This window comes from Heteronotia binoei, chromosome 12 (genome assembly GCF_032191835.1).
Source record: "Heteronotia binoei isolate CCM8104 ecotype False Entrance Well chromosome 12, APGP_CSIRO_Hbin_v1, whole genome shotgun sequence".
In the NCBI taxonomy this organism is placed as follows: Eukaryota; Metazoa; Chordata; class Lepidosauria; order Squamata; family Gekkonidae; genus Heteronotia; species Heteronotia binoei.
In genome coordinates, this window is record NC_083234.1 from 7,119,402 (window position 1) to 7,142,620 (window position 23,219).

The following is a 23,219-nucleotide window of genomic DNA, read 5'->3' on the forward strand; positions in this document are numbered from 1 at the left end:
CAGACCTAGAGAAGAAGGTTCTAAGAATGAAAGGAAAGATGTGTTTTCCATTGCACGGTGCATGATACAATCCAGGGAAAATTACATAGAATCATAGAGTTGGATGGGACAATGCAAGAAACTCATAAACACCTCCCCCTAAATTCACAGGATCTTCATTGCTGTCAGATGGCCATCTAGCCTCTGTTGAAAAACCTCCAAGGAAGGAGAGCCCATCACCTCCCGAGGAGGAAGCCTGTCAGAATCATAGAGTTGGAAGAGACCTCCAGGGTCATCTAGTCCAACCCCCTGCACAATGCAGGAAACTCACAAATACCTCCCCCTCAATTCATAGGATCCTCATTGCTGTCAGATGGTCATCAAACAAGACATGGCTTGCAGGGAAAACTCACTACAAGGTGAGAAATCCCTGTAATTCATGCATGTTTCCTTGACCCATGTACATCTGCAGTTTAATGAAGAGAGCATTTCTGAAAACAATGGTGTGACATCAATCAATCAATCAACATTTTATTTATATCCCGCCCTCCCCGCCGAGGCAGGCTCAGGATGGCTAACAACATCAAATACAATAGGTTATACAATAAATATCTAAAATCAATATTTGGCTTTAAAGCAGTCTAATTTAAAATTTAAAATTAACATTCTGGTGCTATTTCAATAAACATGATGGCGAAAATCACTTAGGCGAGTCCCTCTGTCATTTAATCGGTGAAGGCCATCCCAAAAAGGATGGTCTTGCAGGCCCTGCGGAACTGTTCAAGGTTCCACAGGGCCCGCACTTCTTCTGGGAGCTGGTTCCATAGGTGAGGAGCTACGATAGAGAAGGCCTGCATACGAGTACTCTGCAGTTTTGCCTCCTTCGGCCCAGGGATGGTCAGTTGGTTCTTCCCTGCTGACCTCAGTGCTATCTGGGGTTCATATGGGGAAAGACAGTCCCTCAGGTAGGCAGGTTCTCGGCCATATAGGGCTTTAAAGGTAATAACCAGCACTTTGTAACAAATCCGGTATGTAACTGGCAACCAGTGCAGTCCGCACAGCCCCGGCTGTATGTGCTCCCACTTCGGGAGCCCCAGTAGCAGCCTAGCCGCTGCGTTCTGCACCAGCTGCAGCTTCCGGGTTCGGCACAGAGGCAGCCCCATGTAGAGAGGGGCATGTGGAGAGGGGCATTCAGAGGGTTTAAAAAAAAAAATTATGCCGTTGCCCTATCACAGTTGCGCAGTAGTGTCCAGCAAAGCACCTTCCTTTTAAATACCCATGGATCAGGTTTTGCACATGCCGTTTCGCTTAGTTTGGTGAATGAAAGGGAATAGAAAGGAAACTGACCAGACTTTTTCTGAAACTGACAAGTAGCTACAAAGCCCCATTTACCATATTGCTGAGCACTGGGGAATTTTCTGCTGAGTTATCAGCCACTGTGAAAAATGGGAGTCACGTGATATCATCATCATCATCATGATGGGCCTGCAAGACCACCCTTTTTAAATTAGCATACTCGGACTGCTAAGAAAACGGTAATCAAGGATCCGCCAATGCGGTCTAAAGATCTATACCGCAGTACAACTGTATTTACTGGATTGGTTTTAACTTAATGTTTTAATGTCTTATTGTTCTATATTGTAAATTTGGGGTTTTATTTATTACTGTATGTTTTTATGGAATGTTGTTAGCCGCTCTGAGCCTGCCGAGGTGGGGGAGGGTGGGATATAAATGAAATTAATAAATAAATAAATAATAATCATCATCATCATCATCATCATCATCATCATCATCATCATCACCATCATCATCGGTGGAATTCTAGCAAGAGCTCCTTTACATATTAGGCCACACCCCCTGATATAGCCAATTCTCCAAGAGCTTACAAGGCTCCTTTTTGTAAGCTCTTGAAGGAGGGTGGAGGGTTGCCAAGTCAAATTCAAAAAATATCTGGGGACTTTGGGGGTGGAGCCAGGAGCAAGATTGTGGCAAGCATCATTGAACTCCAAAGGGAATTCTGGCCATCACATTTAAAAGGACCGCACACCTTTTAAATCCCTTCCCTACACTGGAAATAATGAAGGATAGGGGCATCTTCTTTTGAGGCTCATAGAATTGGACCCCCTGGTCCAAACCTTTTGAAACCTGGAGGGTGTTTTGAGGAGAGGTACCAGATGCTATGCTGCAAAATCTCAAAACACAGCCCACCCCCCCCAGAGCCCCACATACCCATGGATCAATTCTCCATTATTCCCTATGGGAATTGGTCTCCATAGGGAATAATGAGTTCCCAGCAGACATTTCATAAGAACATAAGAGAAGCAGTGCTGGATCAGGCCAATGGCCCATCCAGTCAAACACCCTGTCACAAAGAGGCCAATATATGTTTGTGTGTACATACACAGACACACACATATAATAATAATAATAATAATAATAATAATAATAATAATAATAATAATAATAATAATAATAATAATAATAATAATAATACATTTTATTTCTATCCCGCCTTCCCCGCCGAAGCAGGCTCAGGGTGGCTCACAACATATAAATTCATACAATAAAACATCCATATCCATACAATTCCATAAATATATTTTAAAAACCCCATCGTATTAAACCAAGATTACTATTAAAATTAACATTTTTGGTGCTCCATCTCCATCTCAGCTCTTCAATAAATTTAATGGCTAGATAACGTCTACAGCCGGTCTAACTTAGCTCTATGTTTAGGCGAAGGCCATCTTAAAAAGAGTAGTCTTGCAGGCCCTGCGCAATTGCTCAAGACTCCTCAGCGCCTGCACTTCATCCGGAAGTTGATTCCACCAATGTGGAGCTACAATCAAAAAGGCCCGTTCTCGTGTGTTCTTCAATTTGGCCTCCTTCGGCCCAGGGATTGTGAGCCAGTTCTTTCCCGCTGACCTCAGTACTCTCTGGGGCTCATATGGGGAGAGACGGTCCCTAAGGTTGGCAGGCCCTCGACCATATAGGGTTTTAAAGGTAATAACCAGCACTTTGTAACGAACCTGGTATACAACTGGCAGTCAGTACAGCTCACGCAGCCCCGGCTTTATGTGCTCCCACTTCGGGAGTCCTAATAACAGCCTAGCTGCTGCATTCTGCACCAGCTGCAGCTTCCGGGTTCGGCACAAAGGCAACCCCATGTAGAGGGAATTACAGTAATCCAATATAGGGGGAAGATGCTGAGTGTACAGAATTCAGGGCAGAATCCACTGGTGTTGCAAGCTGTGATCATTGACAAAGTGTGTGTGTGTGTGTGCATGCATGTGAACACATGTGCCTGTGGAAAGTCAGCTTCAACTCCACCACAATTTGCACAAGGCTGCAATTTGGATGGGGGAGGAGTCCTCTGGCAAAAACTCTGGAGAGCTTTTTTTAGTCTTCAGTCACTAAATTGGAAAAAAAATGGTTATTTTTGCCGATGCCCTAGCAGAAGCTGGGCTCAGGTAGCCAGCTTGAGGTTGACCCAGCCTTCCACCCTTCCAAAGTTGGTAGAAGGAGTAACCACCTTGCTGGGGGGAAAGTGTAGATGACTGGGGAAGGCAATGGCAAACCACCCCATAAAAAGTTTGCTGTGAAAACACCGTGATGCGACGTCACCCCAGAGTCCAAAATGACTGGTGTTTGCAGAGGACTACCTTTACCTTTTTAAAGCAATAAAGGGAAAATATTCCCAAAGCTTTAGGCTTCCCATTCCAGTCTCTCCCTCTCCCTTTCTCTCTCTCTTCCCCTTCTAATGTTAATTTCATTTCATGCTGATCCCCCCCCCCCAATTTATTTTTTTTGCATGGAGCACTGAAATTCCCCCCCCCCTTCCACTAGGGACACTGCTGTTTACCTCCTCTCCTATCATCCCTTCAAGTAAATACAAGCAGGGAACTAAATTTCATCCAGCTCCTTTTTAAACCTCCCCGTTGTTTTAATTTTTTTATTCAGTGATCTGAGACTAGCGGTAGTCTCATTGCTAGACTCATGCCGCTTGTCAAAAAAATAAAAATTAAAAAAGCAAGGGGGAAATGGAGTTTGTACACTGTTGAATAGGGGGGAATGGCAAAAGAGGCAGAGTGGGGGGGGACACAACCTCAACGTGGGTGGGGAGTGACCTTTTATGGGCAGAAAATGGGAGGGAGAAATCTGAGGGATTCTGTATGCTTTTAGGTTACCTACAGCTTGAAAACAAAACAAGAGGAAAATCAGCACAAAACTACTCTCAGAAAACCTGGAAAAACAGCAACCAGAAAGTAAACTGGGTGCTGAAGAGAGGAAAATAAATACAGAATGACAAAAAAAAAAAACCCTTGATGGACATGCACAGTGAAAGCAAGGGAAAACTCCCATGCACACGGCTTTTTTTGTAGCAGGAACTCCTTTGCATATTAAGCCACACATCCCTGATGTAGCCAATCCTCCTGGAGCTTACGGGACCCTTAATACAGGTAAAGCTCCTGGAGGATTGGCTACATCAAGGGTGTGTGGCCTAATATGCAAAGGAGTTCCTGCTACAAAAAAAGTCCTGCCCAGGCTTAATAGGCCTTGGTCTCTGGACACAGACTCAATGAGATCTTTCGTAGGACTGTGAAGCCCTCGGGCTGAGTGGGGATTCCCCTGCCCTGGAGGTTCCCACCCACCAGCCCACATTGGGCCGGCGGGGGGAACCTCCCTCGACATCATTGGTGCAACATCACCCAGAAGTGACGTCATCGTGCCCTCACCATGCGCTGGCCGCTCTAGGCGTTTCCGGGAAAACTCTATGGTTTTCCCCGACGCTCTAGAAATTTGGGATGGAAAACTCTATGGTACAATAGGTACCATAGAGTTTTTACCTCCCAAGTTGTTAAAGCATCCGGGAAAACCATAGAGTTTGCTGGGAAACGTCTAGAGTGGCTGGCGAGCGTCAGCGTGATGACATCACTTCCGGGTGATGTCATTGCACTGCGGGTACATTGCACGGCCAAAAAAGTCCCCCAGAGGCCATGGGAAACCTGGCAACCCTAGATCTTTGCCTCTTCGGAGGACTTTTGGAGTTAACTGGCGGAGTCAGGCAGCCATCTCTATCTCTGTCTCTGTCTGTCTCTCCTCCTCCCCTCTCCCTTCCACATTATCCTCAGCACTTGAAATGAAAGATCGAAATCCTTCCTTTGTATCGGGAAGTAAAAAAAGAGAGGGAGCCAGTTTCCTGCTGGGTTTCCCATTGTTGTTGAAAACAACAAAAAGATGAGAAAAGGAGCCGCTTCCAAATGACTTTTTCTGTGGCTCAAAAGAAAAATTATGACAAGAAAGAGCACCTTTGTTTCAGCGGGGCCTTTCTGCCATATGGAGGAGATAACCAACAAAGAAGCCTGTAGCACCTCTTGAAAACCTGCGCTCTGCAAATTAATGAGCAGACACACCCTGAAAGAGATTTATTTTCCCCACACATCTTCTGCTTTTTCAAAAGAATTCATTAGCTGTAGGTAATAACTAGCGCAATGGGGAAGATTTAGCTATTATGTTGTGGTTTTTAAATAAAAACCGGGGGGGGGGGGCACGCTATCTGTAGTGGTGGGGGGCAGTGAGAAAGCACCACAGTGGCGATGTCTGGGTCTTAAGTATGCCCTTGTGGCACAAATAGATGAGGCCACTCCATTCTAATTGGACAAATGACCCAGACAGTTAAGCTGCTCTTAAAAGGAATGGGCCATAGGTTTATGCTGTTCACAGACCTGGAGAGGAAAAATTATCATTTCCCCATGTCAGCCAGCTTTGGTTTGCAGTCATGACTGTTACTGTCCTCTACATAATCTCAGGGCAGCCACAATTCTTTGCAGTTTCCATGGTGCATGTGTTTAGGGTGGAGTCAGATTTCTGTCCCCAGCTTCAGCTGCGTAACTCAGTTGTAGTCATTTTAACAAAGAAGAAGAAGACAGATGATGATATTGGATTTATCCAGCCAGTTGGTGTAGTGGTTAATTGTGCAGACTCTTATCTGGGAGAACCGGGTTTGATTCCCCACTCCTCCGCTTGCACCTGCTGGAATGGCCTTGGGTCGGCCAGAGCTCTGGCAGAGCTGTCCTTGTGAGTGTCAGTTTGGTGTAGTGGTTAAGTGCGCGGATTCTTATCTGAGAGAACCGGGTTTGATTCCCCACTCCTCCACTTGCAGCTGCTGGAATGGCCTTGGGTCAGCCATAGCTCTGGCAGAGGTTGTCCTTGAAAGGGCAGCTGCTGTGAGAGCCCTCTCCAGCCCCACCCACCTCACAGGGTGTCTGTTGTGGGGGAGGAAGGTAAAGGAGATTTTGAGCCGCTCTGAGACTCTTCGGAGTGGAGGGCGGGACATAAATCCAGTATCTTCTTCTACCTCACAGGGTGTCTGTTGTGGGGGAGGAAGGTAAAGGAGATTGTGAGCCGCTCTGAGGCTCTTCGGAGTGGAGGGCGGGATATAAATCCAGTATCCTCTTCTACCTCACAGGGTGTCTGTTGTGGGGGAGGAAGGTAAAGGAGATTGTAAGTCGCTCTGAGACTCTTCGGAGTGGAGGGCGGGATATAAATCCAGTATCTTCTTCTAGCTCACAGGGTGTCTGTTGTGGGGGAGGAAGGTAAAGGAGATTGTGAGCCACTCTGAGACTCTTCAGAGCGGATGGCGGGATATAAATCCAGTATCTTCTTCTACCTCACAGGGTGTCTGTTGTGGGGGAGGAAGGTAAAGGAGATTGTGAGCCGCTCCGAGACTCTTCGGAGTGGAGGGCGGGATATAAATCCAGTATCTTCTTCTACCTCACAGGGTGTCTGTTGTGGGGGAGGAAGGTAAAGGAGATTGTGAGCCGCTCTGAGACTCTTCGGAGTGGAGGGCGGGATATAAATCCAATGTCTTCTTCAAAGCAGTCATTTTCCCAAGGAGGGCTGATCCTGATTGTCTGGAGATCTACTGAAATAGTGGGAGATGGCCAGATACCACCTGCAAGTTGGCAACCCTGGGAGCAATGATCTATCTGTGACAAAGCACAGAAGCTAGGCTTGCTAATCTCCAGGTCCCAGCGGGGTTTCCCCCCACTTTTGCAGGCCCCTTCCCACCCCCAGTCACAACAGCCTCCATGTGCCTTCAAACCTCGGAAGGCTTAAGAAAACGCTGCCTATAGAAAGGTATGTGTGCACCTTTAAGAATCAGGCTGAATGGGAAGGGGGGGGGGGGCGAGCCTGCAGAACAAGGAGCCTCTTGAAAGGGAAGGGAAAGAGCCCAGAAGCGCCGTTTGCTTTCCAGTCCCTTAAGCCATTTGCACACTAAAATAGTAACCTCTGGTTTCCCTGTGTTAGTCTGACAAACTGGGTTGAGTATAGAGCAGTCAACAACTCCCATGGTGAGTAAACTGCCCCAGTGAGACAACAAAGTGTGTGCTTCCAAACTGTTCTTATTTTGGCCATTGTGTGTGTGTGTATATGTGTGTGTGTGAGAGAGAGAGTGGAAGTGCTGGGGATGAGGAAATGAAGACTACATTCAGGGGAAGTGCACTGCTGTATTTTTATTTATTTGAGGGAATTGGAAAATCTCATGGCACCACCCTCAAAGCCTTCTGGCCCCACCCTGAAAGTCCCCAGCTGTTTTCTGATTTAGACTTGGCAACCCTAACATAAGCCCACTCCAGCAACATGAAGTTCACTAGCGTTTGGCAAGCCACAGCTTCTGGTTTCCTCCCTCCCTCGGGGTTTGAAATTTCCTAAGGACCAAAGTTTCCCTTGGCCAGCCGCCTGGGATTGAGACGACCTTGAAAAATCACATCATTAAACTCCACAACTGGCAGAAAGGCAGTGGGACTCCTACCAAACCGCTTTGCATCGGGAGCTCTCGACTCAGCCGTGTTCAAAAGGGGGCTCGCTCAGCTCTTTCCCCATCCCCTCGATTAATTTTGCTTTTTAAAAGGCTGCTGACCCCCCCTGACCCTCCGTCGGCCTGCTTCCAGGGAGACAGTCAGCTTTTTAAGATACTCGAGTAACTCAATTTCTCCCCTCCCCTGAGGCCTTTTCCCCGGTCAGGATGAAATGATCTCTGGCCCACCAAGGGAAGTGAGACTGATGGCTCGGAGGTGGTGCAGCCGTTTCAATATTCATTTTGTAACAGGCGTTAATGGAAGGCTTGGCCGCTGCTGGCTGTTGTCTGGGTTGAAAGGTTTCTGAGTCCTCCCTCCGGTTCTTCTCATTCACTTTTCTCCTTCGTGCAAATATTGACCACCGGATCTCCTGCTTTTCGAGTCTACTCTTCGAGAACCATCGTGTGCGGCCGGGTGTTTCCAGTGCTTCGTTTTGCCGAAGGGGAACTACAAGAAAGCAAATCTTTTTTTCCTTTTGAGAACACCAGCCACCCCCTTTCTCTCAGATCTCACGGACTGCAGGGGGGAAAAAAACCAGGACGAAAAGGCAGAAAAGTTCATATCGTCATCCTGCTGGCGGAGGAAAGAGAATGTGAAAGGATTCGTCTGTTCCTGAGGGGTGGTGGGCACTGGATGCCAGCTTAGGGTTGCCAGCCTCCAGGTGGGGCCTGGAGATCTCCCGCTTTGACAACCGATTCCCAGCTGGCAGATGTCAGCTTCCCTGGAGAAAAGTGATACAAGAACACAGGCCCCGGTGTATTAACAATGGCAACATTCAAAACTCTCACTGGTAGGGTTGCCAAGTCCAATTCAAGAAATATCTGGGGACTTTGGGGGTGGAGCCAGGAGACTTTGGGGGGTGGAGCCAGGAGACATCAGGGGTGGAGCCAAGATCAAGGCTGTGACAAGCATAATTGAACTCCAAAGGGAGTTCTGGCCATCACATTTAAAAGAACGGCACACCTTTTCAATTCCTTCCTTCCATAGGAAATAATGAAGGATAGGGGCACCTTCTTTTGGGGCTCATAGAATTGGACCCCCTGGTCCAATCCTTTTGAAACTTGGGGGGTATTTTGGGGAGAGGCACTAGATGCTATACTGAAACTTTGGTGCCTCTACTCCAAAAAACAGCCACTTCAAAGCCCCAGATATCCGCATATCAATTCTCTATGATTTTCTATGGGAATAAATCTCCATAGGGAATAATAGAATTCCCAGCAGACATTTCCCTCCCCTCCCCCCGCTTTCTGATGACCCTGAAGCGGGGGGAGCATCTCCAGACAGGGGGATCCCCTGCCCCCACCTGGGGATTGGCAACCCTATGCACTGGTTGGATAGCCGGTAGCGGACATTTGTGAATGTATGCGTTGATCCATGAATGAATCATCGGCCAGTAACAAACCTTCCCTTTCTGGGTAAGGTCATAGAGCGGGTGGTGGCAACTCAGCTACAGGGATTCCTAGATGACACTTCTGCACTGGATCCATTCCAGTCCGGCTTTCGACCAGGTCACGGGATGGAGACAGTTCTGGTCGCCTTCATAGATGACCTCATGCGACATCTGGATCGGGGCAGCTCAGCAGTGCTGTTATTATTAGATCTGTCAGCCGCACTTGATACAGTTGACCATCAGCTACTGACTAGCTGCCTTGCCGACATGGGGATGCAGGGGTCCGCCTTACAGTGGTTGACCTCCTTTCTCCAAGATCGGGGACAAAGGGTGGTGAAAGGGGAGGAATCATCCCAAAGGCACCCACTTATATGCAGTGTGCCACAGGGTGCGGTTCTGTCCCTGATGTTATTTAACATTTATATGCGCCCCCTTGCCCAGATTGTCAGGAAGTATGGGCTGGGATGTCACCAATATGCAGATGACACCCAGCTCTATCTATTGATGGGTGGTCACTCCGACTGTACCCCGGAAAATCTAGACCTGGCTCTTCAAACCGTAGCATCTTGGCTCAGGCTGAGTCGGTTGAAGTTGAATCTGATGAAGACGGAGGTTCTCTATCTGAGTCGGGGTGGTCCAGGGGGGGAGATCCCTCTGCCAGCACTTGATGGGGTGTCACTAGTCCCGGCCCCCAAGGTCAAGAGCTTGGGTGTGCTCCTGGAGTCCTCTCTTACAATAGAGGCCCAGGTAGCAGCCACTACTAGATCCGCCTTTTTTCATCTTTGGCAGGTGGGGCAGTTGTCCCCCTTCCTGGAGCGCAACGACTTAGCACTGGTGATCCATGCTATGGTCACCTCAAGAATAGATCACTGTAATGCTCTCTACATGGGGCTACCCTTGCCGCTGACCCAGAAACTACAGCTAGTGCAGAACGCTGCAGCGCGGCTGCTAATGGGGCTCCCCCGGTGGGAGCACATTCAGCCAGTGGTGAGAGAGCTGCACTGGCTACCTATTGTGTTCTGAGTCCATTTCAAGCCCTCTATGGTCAGGGGCCTGTCTATCTGCGGGACCGCCTTTCCCCCACACGTTCCCCGAAGAGCACTGCATTCAGGGACAAAAAATCTGTTGTCCATCCCTGGACCAAGGGAGGCTAGGTTGCGGCAGACGCGAGCTAGGGCCTTCTCGGTGGCAGCACCAGAATTGTGGAATACTCTCCCAGAGGCCATAAGGGCCCTGGGGGATCTTTCCACTTTCCGCAGGGCCTGTAAGACCGAACTGTTTCAACAGGCCTTTGCGATCTAATCTAATTAGGCTTTCCAACCCTCCCGCCCTGGCGGGGGACACCAGGATTTCCAGCCTCTTCCCCCACTCCGTATGAGGTGTTGTCAACAGGCCAGGTGAAAAATATCCTCCCCCTTTAATAGACACATGGACAGCTGAAGCTTTTCATGGCATGGAAGCCCCCTGGGGTGGGGGGTTGGAGGTCGCCTCCAGGTGGGACCTGGCGATCCCAGTCCAGACTACAGAAATCAGTTCCCCAGGAGAACATGGATGCTTTGGAAGGTGGGCTCTATATAGCATTGCACCCCTATTCTGTGGAGATTTTGACATGGTTGCTAACCTCCAGAGATTCAGGCTGGAGAAAATGGCATATTTTGAGTCTTGAGACTGGACTCTGTAAAATATATATTCTGTTGAGGTCTCCTGCCCATTACAGGGCAATAATTCTATTCTTGCTGCTTTTAAAAAGTTTGCTGCTAAAGTGGGTTGAGCCTTGTCATTTCTTTTTCCTTTTGTTATTTTTGTATGTTGTTATTTAAATGTTCTTGATTTTTTTGCTTATTGCAAACTTACCTAAGTGCTTTTTAAGCAGAAGGGCAGGATACAAATCTTATAAATAATCCTTTAAATAAATCGAGAAATTTGTTTGAGTTTAATAAAAACAATTTATATTAACATCAGAACTGTTTTAGTTTTCTGTTATAGCAGGGGTAGCCAAACTGTGACTTGGGAGCCAAATGTGGCTTTTTCACACATAATGTGTGGCTCTTGAAGCCTCCACCCCACCCCCACCAGCTGGCTTGGAGAAGGCATTTCTCTCTTCAAATCACTTCTCCAAGCAAAGCCAGCTGGTTGCTTGGAGAACGCATTTCTTTCCACCTCTCCCCCTATTAGGGTTGCCAATCTCCAGGTGGGGGCAGGGGATCCCCAGGTTTGGAGACCCTCCCTCCGTTTCAGGGTCGTCACAAAGCGGGGGCAGGGGAGGGAAATGTCTGCTGGGAACTCTATTATTCCCTAGGGAGATTTATTCCCATAGAGAATAATGGAGAATTGATCCACGGGTATCTGGGGCTCTGGAGGGGCTGTTTTTTGGGGTAGAGGCACCAAAGTTTCAGTATAGAATCTAGAGCATCTCCCCAAAATACCCCCCAAGTTTCAAAAAGATTGGACCGGGGGGTCCAATTCTATGAGCTCCAAAAGAAGGTGCCCCTATCCTTCATTATTTCCTATGGAAGGAAGGCATTGAAAAGGTGCGCCGTCCCTTTAAATGTGATGGCCAGAACTCCCTTTGGCGTTCAGTTATGCTTGTCACAGCCTTGATCTTGGCCCCACCCCTAATGTCTCCTGGCTCCACCCCCCAAAGTCTCCTGGCTCCACCCCCAAAGTCCCCAGATATTTCTTGAATTGGACTTGGCAACCCTAAATCTAATTTGGGAGAGAGCTGCCACTCTACACCATTAAAGAGTACCGTGACCACCATTTACATTTATATTTATGTTAAATTATATAGTGATACAGCACCAAAAATGCAATGGAATGTTCTAACGTTTAAGTGTTTTAAATAAATTTAAACTGTAGTTTTATTGGTTAAATTGTAAAAATGTCTGTTGTTAGCCGCCCTGAGTCCGCTTGCGGAGAGGGCAGGATAGAAATTTAAAGTAATAAATAAATAAATAAATTCGGCGTACTGTGGCTCCAGTAAAAGCAGCATTGAGAGAAGACTGACGAAGGGTCACTCCTATGAAACCGTAAATAATCCAGGAAATGCGGTCTTTGTTCTCTCTAAGAGAAGTTGCACAGAACGACACCCCCAACTCCACCCGAGAAGGCAGAAGGCGACGCCTCTGAGACCTTGATAGGGAAAATGGACCGGAGGAGCTATGAGAGGATGTGCGTTCTAACGTTTTGCTGCACGTATTGTTTTATATTGCGCTAAACGCTCATTTACACACTTTATGTGTGAGAGTAATAACTCAAACAGTGCAGTTTTGAATTTTGTCCCTGGAGAAAACGGCTGCTTGGTCTCCATGGCATTGCATCATGCTGAGGCACCTCCCCTCCTCAAGCCCCGCCCTCTACCGGATCCACCTCAAAGTCTCCAGGTATTTCCCAACATAGACATAAGAACAGAAGAGAAGCCATGTTGGATCAGGCCAATGGCCCATCCAGTCGAACACTGTGTCACATAAGAACATAAGAGAAGCCATGTTGGATCGGGCCAGTGGCCCATCCATTCCAACACTCTGTATCACACAGTGGCCAAAATACACACACACATACACACACACACTGTGCTCCATATTTTTATCCAATCCCCTCTTGAAGCTGGCTATGCTTGTAGCCGCCACCACCTCCTTTGGCAGTGAATTCCACATGTGAAATTGGGTGAAGAAGGACTTCCTTTTATCCGTTCTAACCTGACTGCTCAGCAATTTCATCGAATGCCCACGGGTTCTTGTATTGTGAGAAAGGGAGAAAAGGACTTCTTTCTCTACTTTCTCCATCCCATGCATAATCTTGTAAACCTCTTTCTATCATGTCACCCCGCAGTCGACGTTTCTCCACGCTAAGGAGCCCCAAGCGTTTTAACCTTTCTTTATAGGGAAAGTGTTCCAAACCTTTAATCATTCTAGTTGCTCTTTTCTGGACTTTTTCCAGTGCTATAATATCCTTTTTGAGGTGCGGTGACCAGAATTGCACACAGTACTCCAAATGAGACCGCACCATCGATTTATACAGGGGCATTATGACACTGGCTGATTTGATTTCAATTCCCTTCCTAATAATTCCCAGCATGGCGTTGGCCTTTTTTATTGCAATCGCACACTGTCTTGACACTTTCAGTGAGTTATCTACACCTGGCAACCCTATTCCAGCTTGACTTAAGAAGGGGCTTACATTATTCAGGTGAAGTTTGTGCGTGTGTGTGTGTGTGTGTGTGTTTTGGGGGGGTTTCCTAAGCCCCATAGGGTTGCCAACCTCCAGTTTGTGTCTGGAAATCTCATTTAATTTAATTTAATTTTTAAATTTATACTCCACCCTATCCCGCAAGTGGGCTCAGGGCGGCTTACAACATTCAAACAGCATTAAACGAACCACATCAAATTAGTATCGTAAATACCAAATGTCACATAAAATCACAAGACCATACTCTACATCAGGGGTGGCCAACGGTAGCTCTCCAGATTTTTTTTTTGCCTACAACTCCCATCAGCCCCAGCCAGCATGGCCAATGGCTGAGGCTGATGGGAGTTGTAGGCAAAAAACATCTGGAGAGCTAACATTGACCACCCCTGATCTTACACAATTGGTAGCAAACCAAACAGCATATAGGCTGGAAGCTTTCAGCAAAAACTAGAGCACTTTGATAGTAGGATGCTGGCGGAAACAATGACTTCAGAAGACGCCCGCTGGATCAGTTAAAAGCCTGACGGAAGAGCTCTGTCTTGCAGTCCCTGCGAAAGTCATGGGATTACAACAGATCTCCAGGCAACAGAGAACAATCCACCTGAAGAAAATGACCAATTAGGAAGGTGTGCTCAGTGGCATCGTACCCCTCTGCGGCCCCTGCCCTCCTCAAACCTCATCCTCCCAAGGGTTGACCCCCAAAGCCTCCAAGTGTTTCTCAGCCCTAACTTGTCTCCAGACTACAGAGAACAGTTCCCCCAAGACAAAATGGCTGCTCTGGAGGGTGGACTATGTGGCGTTTTACCCCGCTGAGGTCCCTCCCCTGCCCAAACCTCACCAGCTTCAGGCTCCACCCCCCAAATCTCCAGGTATTTCTCAACACTGAGCTGTCAGTCCTACTCTTTGAGTCAGCTGCTACTTAGGTTGCCAACTTCAGGTTGAAAAATTCTTGGAAAGTTGAGATTTTCCAGCAGGCAGAGCAACCAACGCTGTGTAGGGTTGCCAACCAAGTTTGTCCTGGAGATCACCCCAAAACAGTCTTTTTTCAGGGGGGGGGGAGGTATTCTCAGGTGCAGCAGGAGGGGTGGAATGGAAAAGTCTTGCTCTGCAAAGAGAAATCCCTTCTGTCCATGAGATTTACCACCGAACCCCAGCCAGTAGTTATTTTAGTGTTTACATTTTGTTTACTTTTGGATTATTTGTTTGTTACATGCATGTGAGTGGTAGACAGACATAAGAACATAAAAGAAGCCATGTTGGATCAAGTCAATGGCCCATCCAGTCCAACACTCTGTGTCACACAGTGGCCAAAAATTTATATTTATATATATACACACACACTGTGGCTAATAGCCACTGATGGACCCCTGCTCCATATTTTTATCCAATGCCCTCTTGAAGCTGGCTATGCCACCTCCTGTGGCAGTGAATTCCACATGTTAATCACCCTTTGGGTGAAGAAGGACTTCCTTTTATCCATTTTAACCTGACTGTTCAGCAATTTCATTGCATGCCCACAAGTTCTTATATTGTGAGAAAGGGAGAAAAGGACGTCTTTCTCCATCCCATGCATAATCTTGTAAAAAGACAGATAAACAGACAGCCTTACATTCATTGGCTAAGCCCAAGTCCTCTTATAGCAGGTCACTCCACATTTATAAAGAGCCCCATGGCGCAGAGTGTTAGAGCTGCAGTACTGCAGTCCTAAGCTCTGCTCACGACCTGAGTTCGATCCCCGGCAGTAGCTGGGTTTTCAGGCAGCCGACTCGAGGTTGACTCAGCCTTCCATCCTTCTGAGGTTGGTAAAATGAGTACCCAGCTTGCTGGGGGGGGGGGGGAAGTGTAGATGACTGGGGAAGGCAATGGCAAACCACCCCGTAAAAAGTCTGCCGTGAAAACGTGAAAGCAACGTCACCCCAGAGTCGGAAACGACTGGGGCTTGCACAGGGGACCTTTCCTTCAAGAGCCCCGTGGCGCAGAGTGGTAAGGCTGCAGTACTGCAGTCCTAAGCTCTGCTCATGACCTGAGCTCGATCCCCGGCGGAAGCTGGGTTTTCAGGTAGCCGGCCCAAGGTTGACTCAGCCTTCCATCCTTCCAAGGTCGGTAAAATGAGTCCCCAGCTTGCTGGGGAGAAAGTGTAGATGACTGGGGAAGGCAATGGCAAACCACCCCATAAAAAGTCTGCCGTGAATATGCTGTGAAAGCAACGTCACCCCAGAGTCAGAAACAACTGGTGCTTGCACAGGGGATCTTTCCTTCCACATTTATAAATCCAAAGAACTAATTTTTGCTGAGGGGGAAATTCTACAGGGAAGGGGATTTTTCGTCCAACACAAAAGCACCTACAGGTATGCACAGAAGAGTCACAGACCATTAATTTGTTTGTTTGAATAACAAAGTCCCCGCAAGAGAAAGAACCCCAAGTGGGAGCTGCCACAAAGAGCAAGAGAGTCAAGTCATTTGTATGAGAAGAACATCCACGGATGGATGGATGGGGCTATTAAAGATTATTAAATGCCTTTTGTGACAGGAAAAAGTCATGCAACAAGTGACAAGGCCCAGAAAGAAAGGCTTTTCATGGTGTGAATTTGTCGAGCGTGGTCCGGAGACGGTCTATTCAGATGATATAATCGCACGCTCACACACTCGCACATATGCACACACACAGAGAGACACTATTAATAAGTTCAGCGAGCAATTTTTCCTGATTTAAAGAAAGCGGGACCACCCCCTAATGCCTAACAAGAGCCTGCCTCAAAGCCTCCTCTAAACCAGAATTCTGGTTTCGACAGTATTCAGACAGATGTGTTGGGAGTGCTGTCATGCAGGACAGGAAGACCAGGCCTTACTTCCTGTTGTCTGCCCCAGTATCTGGTCTTCGGAGGTAGACTGCCTCTGAACATATATGAACATACGAAGCTGCCTTCTACTGAATCAGACCCTCGGTCCATCAAAGTCAGTATTGTCTTCTCAGACTGGCAGCGGCTCTCCAGGGTCTCAAGCTGAGGTTTTCCACACCTATTTGCCTGGACCCTTTTTTGGAGTTGCCGGGGATTGAACCCGGGAACTTCTGCTTCCCGAGCAGGTGCTCTACCACTGAGTCACCGTCCCTCCCCTCTCTGAATAGGAATGTAGGGTTGCCAGGTCCCCCCTGTCCACCAGTGAGGGGTTAGGGTTGCCAGATCCAGGTTGGGAAACTCCTGGAGATTTGGGGATCAAAGGAAAAGGGACCTCAGAGGGATATCCCATAGAGCAGTGGTGTCGAACTCATTTGTTATGAGGGCCGAATCTGACATAAATGAGACCTTTAAGGGCCTGGCCATGTTAGGTTGGGCTGAGCCATGTTGGGTCGGGTCGGGTGTGTACCTATTTAAGATTAGGTAGCAGAGATATAGATTTTATAAAGAACACAGACAAACACAAATATATTTTTTAAAAAACTTAAAGCATGCTTAAAATGTTAGCATTCGTTGGTCTTAAGGATGCTTTGTTTGCATTTCTCCTACAGGATCCAGGCAACTGGGCAAAGGAAGCTCTGGCTCTTTCCTTCCTTCCCCAGGGGACTGGGGGAAGGAGCCTCAGCCAATGGAGAAAATAGAGGTTTTGCTCTGTAGCTCCTGAGCAACTGAGCAAGCCTTGCAAGGCAAGCTGTGATGCAGAAGGAAGCAAGATATTGGGAGAAGGAAGCGGATGACAGCCAGTTGCTCGGGGGCCTGAGAGGAGCCCTCCAGGGGCCTGATTCGGCCCCCAAACTGCATGTTTCACACCCCTGCCACAGAGTCTACTCTCCAAAGCAGCCATTTCCACCAGCGGAACTGATAGGGTTTCCAGATCCTATTCAAGAAATATTTGATGACTTTGGGTGGAGCTAGGAGATTTCGGGGGTGCAGCCAGGAGACTTGGGGTAGAGCCAGGAGCAAGGGTGTGACAAGCGCAATTGAACTCCGAAGGGAGTTCTGGCCATCCCATTGAAAGGGGCCACACATCTGTTAAACGCCTTCTTTCCACTATAAATAATGAAGGATAGGTGCACCTTCTTCACAGGCTCATAGAACTGGACCTTCTTGAAACAATGGGGGTTGTTCAGAGGAGAGGCACCAGCATCTATGATGAAAATTCACTATATCAAAAAACAGCCCCTCCAACAGAGCCCCAAATACCCATGGATTGATTCTCCATTATACCCTATGGGAACCGGTCTCCATAGAACATAAGAACATAAGAGAAGCCATGTTGGATCAGGCCAACGGCCCATCAAGTCCAACACTCTGTGTCACACAGTGGCAAAAAATTTTATATACACACATACACTGTGGCTAATAGCCACTGATGGACCTGTGCTCCATATATTTATCTAAACCCTTCTTGAAGGTGGCTATACTTGTGGCTGCCACCACCTCCTGTGGCAGTGAATTCCACATGTTGATCACCCTTTGGGTGAAGAAGTACTTCCTTTTATCCGTTCTAACCCGACTGCTCAGCAATTTCATCGAATGCCCACGAGTTCTTGTATTGTGAGAAAGGGAGAAAAGTACTTCTTTCTCTACCTTCTCCATCCCATGCATTATCTTGTAAACCTCTATCATGTCACCCCGCAGTCGACGTTTGTCCAAGCTAAAGAGCCCCAAGCGTTTCATCCTTTCTTCATAGGGAAAGTGCTCCAGCCCTTTAATCATTCTAGTTGCCCTTCTCTGGACTTTCTCCAATGCTATAATATCCTTTTTGAGGTGCGGCGACCAGAACTGCACACAGTACTCCAAATGAGACCGCACCATCGATTTATACAGGGAATACACCATTGATTTATACATAGAGAATAATGGAGTGCCCTGAAGTGGGGGAGGGTCTTCAAACTGGGTGATTCCCTGCCCCCAACTGGGGATTGGCAGCCCTAGGAACTGATTTCCTAGTCTGCAGACGAGCTGTAATTCCAGGGGATCCCCAGGTCCCACCTGAAGGTCAGCATCCCTACATGTCCTCCCATTTAGTCTCATTGCTAACCGTCTATAAACTTCTAAATTGGTGAGCTGAGTAAATGTGACCAGATTTTGCAGATCCAGATCTTAATGGCCAAATACAAACAACTTGTAAGACGTACCCTGCAAGCAGGGCCGGATTAAACCCTGCGGAAGCCCCTAGGCAGTCAAAATCTCGGGGTCCCCCTTGCAAATTAACTCAGAGTTGGAGCAGCCACCCTGCTGCCTGCAGTCCCTGCTGCAGCCAAACGCCCCTTTGACAAAGCTGGCGGGGGGAGAGAGAGAGAGAGGCAAACTTGCAGACCACACCAGCGTCCGCCACACCAGGCAAGTCGGGCAAAGAGCGGCTCAGTTGCTGGCTGCGCGTGCAGGCTGGGAGGACTGGAAGCAGGGGGGGGGGAAACGGCGGGGGGGGGAGCTGACCTGGAGCCCCTAAGGGCATGGACGCCCATAGGCCAGTGCCTACTTGACCTGTTAATCTGGCCCTGTCTGCAAGCCATTGTCTGTGTTGAGCTCAAGCTCAATGGGGACGCCAGAAATGAAGGGCAAACACAAAGAGGAAAGGAGGAGGAGGAGATGGAGAAGAAGAAGAAAGAGGAGGAGGAGACAATGGAGGAGAAGAAGGAGAAGCAGAAGCAGAATGAGAAGCAGAAGCAGAAGAAGAAGAAGAAAGAGAAGGAGAAGAAAAAGAAGAAGGAGGAGAAGGAGGAGAAGAAGAAGGAGAAGAAGAAGCAGAAGAAGAAAAAGAAAAAGGAGAAGAAGGAGGAGAAGAAGGAGAAGGAAAAGAATAGGAGGAAGAGGAGGAGAAGAAGAAGAAGGAGAAGGAAGAGGAGGAGGAGAAGAAGAAGGGGAAGGAGAAGGAGGAGGAGGAGAAGGAGGAAGAAGAGAAGGAGAAGAAGGAGGAGGAGAAGAAAGTGAAGAAGAAGGAGGAGGAGAAGAAGCAGAAAAAGAAAAAGGAGAAGAAGGAGGAGAAGAAGGAGAAGGAAAAGAAGGAGGAGGAGAAGAAGTTAGAGCAATTCCTCAGTGGAACAGGCTTCATTGGGAGGTGGTGGGCTCTCCTTCCTTGGAGGCTTTTAAACAGAGGCTAGATGGCCATCTGACAGCGATGAAGATCCTGTGAATTTGGGGTAGGTATTGGTGTATTTCCTGCATTGTGCAGGGGGTTGGACTGGATGACCCTGGAGGTCCCTTCCAACTTTATGATTCTATGATTCTAAGAAGAGGAGGAGGAGGTGGAGGAGGAGGAGATTGGATTTGTACCCCACCTTTCATTACCTGAAGGAGTCTCAGAGTGGCTTACAATCTCGATTCCCTTCCCCTCCCCACAGTGTGGATCCCCGGTGTGAGATCAATCATGCTCTGCAGGTGAGTAGCACAGTAACTTGTCAATGACCTCTTGAGGTCTGTAGGTGGAACTCACAAAGCCATCTTTTCCTGACAAAAAATCAACTTCACTTGGGTGAAAATCCAGTGGAATGAAGTCGACGGAAAGGGTTCAGTGAGTTATTCAATGCTGTGGTTGCCATGGTTTCAGCAAGACAGCTGTCTGAAACTTATCCACAGCATCATGACGATGGAATCTGTGGAACTCTGGACTTTCCCCAAGAGTCATCTTGAAATTGATTTCCAGTATCCTGGGAAGAAAAAGTCTTTTGAAGGTGCATATCCCTTCCCGAATTTCGGCGTCCGGTGAAAGATTTCGTTCTTGCTGTGTTAAAAGGGTTGTAAATTATCACCGTTTCTGAAACAGTTTCAGAGAGTATCCATATTGCTCAGCAGTAAGGACAGAGAGATTTGAGCCCGGTGTTCACAACCAACAAGATTTTGGGGGGCATCAGCCCTTAAGAATAAAAACTCTTTTCAAACAAACATATTTTTATTGCATTTAAATCATCAGATGCAAAAGCCATATATATTATATAGTATGATCATGCACCACATATAGAACATAATAAACTATATGGTTTACTCATTATAATCAGTTATAAAGTTTTAACCTTCATATGAAATAGTGCATATATTATATACGTGAACTTATTAACTACAAACGAAAGTAAATCATACTGTAAGTCCTAACAGCAGGGATGAGATAAAACTCCACCATAAAGAAAGATCATTAGTTACATTAGGAATAGATTCTTGTGAAGCGAGATATTCTAAAACAGGAAGCCAGATGGCAGAGAAAGCAGAAGAAAAGAGAGGAGAATCAAAGCTCTTTTTAGCACTTAGGTGCTACTGGTCTCAAACCCAGCTGTGATTCTGAAATAAAATATTTTTGCAACAGGAAATGTAATTCCCTATGGCAGGGAGAGCAGAATCTCTGTGATGAAATCAGTTATCATGTGATGAGTCATCGTGAATCATGGGCTCTTATCATGACAAGGCAATCAAAACCCAAGAATGAGAGCCAAGGTGGGTTGTGATAAACTCATCACAGGCTGAATAGCCCTATAGTGAACTTCTGAACTCTTGCAGAAAGAGAGACAGAGAGTGATTCTTTCTTCCCATTATTAGACAGACATTTCTGTACAGACGCCGAGGTCCTTTATCCCAGTGGTTCCCAACCTTTTGGCACCAGGGACCAGTTTTGCAGATGGCAATTTTTCCACGGACCGGGGGTAGGGGGATGGTTTCAGGCAATGCTCCCTCTAAGTGTGGGGTCTTATGAACACAAATTCTATTCTGTGAGCTACTGGCATTAAAGTTGTGAGCTCCTGCATAAATAAGTTTGCTCGGGGGCCATTTTTCCTAAGCTGAGACAAAAATGTGTGAGCCAGAGGCTAAAAAAAACTGTGAGCTAGCTCACACAAACTCAGCTTAGATGAAACATTGGTTTTGGGATAATACAACTGTGCACTTTTTTTGCTATTATTGCATTGTATATAAAATGATAAGAGCCCCATGGTGCAGAGTGGTAAAGCTGCAGTACTGCAGTCTGAGCTCCCTGCTCATGACCTGAGTTCGATCCCGGCGGAAGCTGGGTTCAAGTAGCCAGCTCCAGGTTGACTCAGCCTTCCCTCCTTCCAAGGTCAGTCAAATGAGTACCCAGGTTGCTGGGGGGAAAGCGTACATGACTGGGAAGGCAAGGGCAAACCACCCCATAAAAAGTCTGCCGTGAAAACATCGTGATGCGACGTCACCCCAGAGTCGGAAATGATTGGTGCTTGCACAGGGGACTAGCTTTACCTTTAAAAATATATATATAATGAAATAATTATACAACTCATGGCCCGGTACTAGTCCACACAGCCTGGGGGTGGGGACCCCTGCTTTATCCTAACTGGCCATTTTCTCATACATCACAATTGTGCTCTCTGTGCAGAATAGATATCCTCCCCATATTAAGGAAATCGGTTCTGTTCTGCATCTAACAACCTTAGCCTCCTTGTCAAACAGGGAGACCACATTAAATCCGGATCCGTGGCCGCCTGGCAAATGGATATGGAAATCAGTCAGCAGATAAGAGTCCATTAGAGATAAGCCTCCGTTAGATCAATGGGGTAGAGCTATTCCCTTCCGTTTGAAAGAGGTGGGAAGGAAGCGGAATATAAACGGGTGTATGACTTATCCACATCTAGCACTTTGGCCAGCAGGGAGAATGGGGTCGAAACTAGACTCAGAAAGGTCATGACCAGGAGTTATTTTGTAGAAAAATAGGTGGTGGAGCTCATCCAGGGATTGTTATGCAGCTGCAGTACTATTCAGTGGCCAAGGAGGTGAAATTCTAAGAAGGAGGAGGTGGAGCTCTCAGAAAGGTTCAGGAGCTGTGCTCCTGTGAGCTCCCACTGAATCTGAGGCCTGGTCATGACTGAGACTCAGAAAGGTCATGAGGTCATGACAGAGAGCTTGGTGAAAATTTCACCTAACTTGCTAGGCAGCAGTTGTGGAAGAGGCCAGTTCTGTTCTTGGGGTCAGTAGGAAAGGGACTGCAACTGAAACAGGCACAGTAGGGGTGATAATAGATGAGCAGTTAGGGGTGACTCAGAGACGCCTCAGAAACTGACCCCCAAAAATCCTTGCAAATGGGAACATCTGCTGCTCGGCCCCATCCCATCCTCACCCCCATCCTCCAGCGGCCTCAGAGTGGCTCAAAAAGCTACCACTGCCAAAGTGGTACCACGTTTTTAAGCCACACACCAGTCGTCTCTTCAGCATCTGGATGGGGAAGTGTGCAAGTGAGGCGCCTTGGCGGTGTGAAACCGCCAAGCCGCCCCAAGCCATTTCTAGGCTCTTTTTTGTTTTGTTTTTTGTAAAAACTAACCAGAGCGCTTGAGTGCGTGAGCGCTTGACTTGTTGGGGGAGAAAAGGAGCAGTCCGGCCTCTGAGACGCCCCCCCTGCCTGATTGCACCAATGCCCTCAGAGGCTGTTGCTAGGTAATCAGGCAGTATTGCCAGTCTCGGAGGCTTGGTTTCTGTCAGTAAAAGGCAAGGCCTCACCGATCGGATAGGGCCACCTCACAGACGGGACAGGGCCACTGATTTGGGACACCTCCAATCCTCCCCTAAATGCCCATCTGTTGTCACCCTAGGACTGTAATACCCTTGTATGAATCTATGGTGCAGCCATACTAGGTGCCATCTCAGAAAAAACATCTGACTGGAAATAGGGCAGGAAAAAGGCAATCAAAATGATCAAGGGGTTGGAGAACCCTCTGTAGGAAGAAAGGATAACATGTCTGGAAGCTTTTTGAGACAGAAGAACAACCACCAAGAAGAGATATGACAGATTTATGGAACAATGTGGATGGAAAGAGAGATTTTTCTCCCTCTCTAGTAATGCAAGAGCTTGGTCATCCAGTGAAACGGATAAGGAGTACATTCAGA